Consider the following 5,595-nt stretch of genomic DNA (forward strand, 5'->3'; position numbering starts at 1 on the left):
TTGTTCGCTAGACTCAAGATCGTCACTAGTCGGCTGGCTCCCCGCTGGGTTAAAGTTAGTACTGTACCAGCATATTCTTTTAACACCTTATGGTTTTCCTTTGGATTCTTTGCCTTCCGAGGCAAAAGTCACTTCTGTGAGGATTTACCTTGACGGAGGCCCTCAATGCTTTGAAGCTTTTGCTTCTCATGAGTCTCGTACTCTTCAGAGAGTACTCTCATCTAGATGCCATAGGTCGTCGTTTCACCTCTCTATTTGGTTAACGCTGCTTCTGTAGCCCTTCCCCCTGGAGTTGAAGTAGTATAGTACGGATTTTCTACTTGGATCCTAACCCATGTCTCTCCTTCAACGGCCAGGTAATGCGCCAGGGATAACCTTGGCGCTTATAGGCTACCTCTCTCGCCTCTTTTGTTTTGGTTATTCACAAGCAGAGTTTTTTCGGTTCCTGAGGTTTTCATTTCTTTCTCTGAACTTTGATAAACCCGCATACATGGGGCTAGACTCTTTCATTGACTGCGACATGCTTGGCGGCGTTCAATGAACGTATGTTCTTCATTTACACTTCATCCTACTACTGAATGGCGTGTGTGCCATGTGCCTCAAGGATGAGGTTGCTGTTTTGGCTGCTACCTCCTCCCTCGCTTCACTTGAGTTTTTATGAAAACCTTATGAGCCAATCCTGTATTGATAGGGCCTGTGCTAATTGTGCAAGTACTCGGATGTGATTGTGGAGAAAATTCTTTAAATCTGCTCCTCCCCCTGCATTGGGAGACATAACCACAAGGAGTTACTCCCTCTTTCATTCCCTAGGTTCTAGGGGATTGAATTCAGTATTGTATAATGCGACAGGTATAGGAACTTAGTTACTAAAATCTTCCACATGTATCGGAGGATCCGGTCAACCCTTGAATGGGTGACCTCCTGGGAACACCAGAGTCGGCATCTGGCGTGCACAAGGTTTCCGTCGGCGTATGCGCTCTCGGGACTTTTTGTGAGCATCTTCAGCCTCCATCCACAGAATCTTTTCCCAGAGAGACATATTAGTCCAACCCTCACTGGACTCAGCCTTGTTCGTCATTCCTCGGACAATGACTCTCTTCTGTTGCCAGATCTCTCCCTTCGGCCAAGCTTGGTCGATAGGAATAGATTCCTTTTTCGTCCCCGAGGGAGGTTTTGCAGTATTGGAAAAATGCCTCCTACCGGCTCGGGGTACTCCTCTCTTTTCGCCAAGGACAGAGATTTTGCATCCAAGCAACAAGAGCATACATTCCTGTCTCTTCCATCCCCCTTTTATGGATTGTAAGTGGCTCTCTCTTTATCCTCGCGATTAGAACATCCAGTCTCACTGGAAGACGCGGATCATCAAGATATCGCTGAGCAGCTAGGGTCACGTCCTACAGAAGTCTACAGTTTAAACCTCTCATTAGAGAACAAGTTTGATCTTCAAACTTTGACAGATGAGAAGGCTTAAAGCCATGCAACCATTTAGTCCATGACTTACTGTACAAGTTCAACCACTAGGGCTCAGACGCCTAATCTTTTTTCCTGGACGTCCGTCATCGGGCCTGCCATGTAAAGGAATAGTGCTCCAGTTTGAATAGCATCTCAGGTTTTCACAGGGATTTTTACCCTAGGGTTAGCCTGGTCCTTCAGGATTGGCCTCGTTCTCCGAAAGACTTCTGGACGACTGGCTGATCCTAACAGTCTTGAGCTCTTCTGAGACATCTCGATTTACCAAGATCTAAAGATGGGAGTAAATCTCCTGAGATACCTGACTTCCGTATCGGATTTGGGCATCCACAGGCATGGTCATCAGACTGCAGAAGCTCCTGCAAGTTCGCTAAGCCCTCATCGGCCTCCATCGAAACCAACCTCTTCAGGAACAGCCAGACCCCAGGTGTTTCAACACCAGGGATCTTACTTTTATCTGGTTCTCTACGAGATCCAAACAAGAGACGGTCCTGGTATTGAGGTTGTCAGGTGGGAATCTCATCCAAGGAGTCAACCTCCTCGTTTTCCCGGGTTTGACGCTTCCCTACAGATGCATCAAAGAAAGGGGGCGGGGAGGCCACATACAGTACCACATGTCCTCAGGACTAGGGTTAAAGCATGAATGGTACCGTTCTCTTAAATCTTCTTGAAATGCAATCTTTCTTCCTTCGCCAAGAATCGCCTACAGTACCGGTAGATCAATGGTCCGCATCAACAGCAATTACGCCAGTGATTACCTTGAGGATCTACCTCTAGAAAGATACAATAGCTCACCCCGAGTGTTCAATATTTGCCAACTCTGGGAAGGTCAGAGGAGGATCATCAAACACACATTCTTGAATGAGATCTACAAGTTCATGAACTGGACATTGAATCCTCATCCTTCTCCTCATAAGGTGACCTAGAGCTCATAATGTTAAGAGTAGGAATACGCCCCTAACGTTTACAAACAGCTACTCTGTGACACAGGCCATGCCAGTGGTGGGCTGAAAGGGCTAATAATCTGTACCTCCCACTTCCTGTCAAGATGTGACCCACAGGAACTTGGAGATGTTCTCCATTGTCCCTGTAGTGGCTACTCAGTAAATGGTTTATAATGCCTTGAGCTCCTTGATGGACTACCAGCAGAGGGGGAGGGCAGAGTTAACCAGGGATAAGCCTGGGATGATTGACAAAGAATGACTTGCTCTTTCTTTCATCTTCCCCCCCCCCCCTCCCCTACGGGGCAACAGCTCCTATGGTACTCTGCAAAACTGACCTTCACTGTCTGCTGATATAACGTTTTCCCTTGTGTAACCTGGTATAGAGAGATACTGTATACTTGTATCCCCATACCCCCTGGCGAGGTGGGATTGGGTAACTTCTCCGGTTACCTCCAAGATTCCTACGTTTTTGAGAATGCTTTCCCTAGATTAGTCACACTGCTAGCATCACACATTCACCAAAATTGCCCGGCGTCAATGACCTCAGATGTCAGGATGCCTGAAAACTTTAAATCAATCAATCAATCACCAAAATTGCTGTGCATGTCTAGTTTAGCGAGGTGTCAGAGTTTCTCACTGTTACATGCGCAGCACATACGTGAAAACCTCTGGTTAAAGACCAGCCAGTTGGTCCAGACTTCCACCCTCCTTGTGGGGTGAGTTATCCCTATTAAATAGCTTAAGGTTTGTATGAGTGTCGGCACAAATGACAAATTTGGAAGTAGTTTATATTTTTCTTAATGTATACAAACCTGGAGTTATTTGTACACATTGGCCTGTCATTGCCTATCCCCCAAGAAGTTTTGCCTGCAATAAAAAAAAGTGACTAGACAACATAGGTGTGTGTGAACAGGGTGGCCAGCAACTCTGGCTACCCCTCCTACCCCACCTCTAACAAGCAGTGGAGTAGTTCCACCTCGCTAAAAATCTTTTAAGGTTATTTCAGCTTCCCCAAAAGTATAATCCCTATTAAATAGCTTCAGGTTTGTATACATTAGGAAAAATACAAATTACTTTCAAAATAGTCATGTTTAGTATGTTCAGCAAATCTACTGTAAATGCAAATGAGAGCTTAGAGTCATCAGTAGATATTCCAGGAAATTTCCCAGGATATTTCGCAGAAATAAAAGTCTTTACTGTACTTTATTGAACACCTCCCACACTCGGTAAAGAGCTTTTTCTTTGTTTAGCCAGTGAAAATTGGTATGCTTTATCAAGTCATTATGAGGGCTTTCATTTTCTTCAAGAAACATTTTCAGATGATGGTCTTAGATTTTGAATTGTGAGTGTGAGTAGCAGCAGGTAGGGCTGTTAGGCCTACAAAGAGGTAGTGCTCATAAGCACAATTTTAACAACTGTGAGAGAGTACTGCCAGACCACCAGAGAGCACAGTGGTGCTTGTGAGCACCAGTTTGGGATCCTTGCATTAAAGCTTTGGCTAGGTGTAACTACCCTCTGTTAGTTAGCATAGGGAGATAGCGGGGCAGACCGCTCACTCTTGCACCAGCAACAAACCGTCACTTATTATTTTGTCTCGGTGGAGTAGATTTTGTCGTGCTCCCCTGTTTAAAACCAAATAGAATTTCCCAATACTGTCCCAAAAACTAAAAATTTTCCTTTATCTTTATCTCTTCCAGGTGTGTCTGTCTGTGGGGATCAATATTTATGCCGGTTTGTCCCGGCATTGAAGGGCGCCGTTGCGGCACTTTCATGTCAGCGGTGGAGACTGATCCTCACGGTCTCTGCAATGCGTGTTGTGGTCACTCCTGCATGCAAGAGTCTCCATGCAACGATTGTTGGGAGTAGTTGAGTTCCCAGTAGACATGGTTTAACAGGCAGCAGAAGAAAAAGGCTAAGAGGGATTCTTCCCCCTTGGGGTCATGTCATCTAAAGGGAAGAAACCTCGCCATTGGACTTCGTCGGCTTGACTTCGCCATCTTGACTCTGCTCTGTTGGCTTCCTTTTGGGGTTGGTCGAGTACGAGTTGCGCCCATGTGGTTTCAGACCGTCTTGACCTTGGCACCTACCCACTCCAACGTTTGCTCTGCTTCAGCGGGCGGGCGTGAGCAGTTGCTGATAAGTACTGCAATCCTTGTAGTGACTTGTCGGGGATCCCGGTGGGGTGAAACCTTGGACTAGCTTCGGCTACATTCCAAGGGCAGTTTATGATGTCGATCTTTTGTCTGAGTTTGCTCAGTCAGGGTGGAAGCAAATTGAGCTGCCCAGAGGTCCGCCTCCAAGTGTTACACAACCTTTCCTTCCGAGGGAGAGTTATCCTCCACCAGGTGTTGGGCAGCTTTCCCTTCCACTGTTCGGCATTTTTCTAGTGTCTTTGGAGAATTGCTGTCACGGGCAAAAGGTGTTGATCGTCCTTCTTTTCCGTAGGAGAGATGGCCTTCTCCTGAGTGGTCTCCCCCCCCACCCAGATTCCACTGAAGGGCATTGGTTACGTCCATGCCCCGCTCCAGTTTATCGGAGCACAGCTTCTCAGCACTGAATAACGATGGAGTTAGGCTATTGCTTGCGATCCCTCCTCCTCTTCCTCATGTCCAAAGGACACAGCATAGCGTTCGTCGTTGTGCAAGGCCAAACTCTCAGGAGCTTACGCCTTCGGTTTCTACCTCATGAGGTAGAACCTGCTTCACTGCCTGTGCGCAAGTGTTCAGCAGTTGCCTGTCCTTCCGCTCCCTTTCGTGATAGGAAAACAGGCCGCCTTTCCCCTTTGGAGGACATGGGAAGCAGGAGAGTTTCTTTCCTTGACACATAACCTCAGTCTATAGTAAGAGTCTTGTGCAGTGTTGCGCGCTCTACCACTGAGCGAGGTGGATGGGCGAGCTCGTCGGCCTGATGGGGGCATATGCTTTACCTCTACCACGCGTATCGCTGTCTATGGCGAGTCTTTTCACCTTGACTCGCAAGCGCAATAAGTTTTGACGAGAGCTCAGGAAAGCTCTACCGAGTGCGCTAGTGAGAGTGCGCTATGCACCTTATCAGCTCTTGCCTCTCCAGCGCTCACCTCACCATCAGTCTACCTTGCTATAGGAAGAGCGTGTTCTCTTATGAGGTAAGGTAGCTGTACCTGCTCAGACTGATCATTCGGTTAGTCATGCTGACGACGCCC

Source organism: Palaemon carinicauda, chromosome 30 (assembly GCF_036898095.1).
Source record: "Palaemon carinicauda isolate YSFRI2023 chromosome 30, ASM3689809v2, whole genome shotgun sequence".
In the NCBI taxonomy this organism is placed as follows: Eukaryota; Metazoa; Arthropoda; class Malacostraca; order Decapoda; family Palaemonidae; genus Palaemon; species Palaemon carinicauda.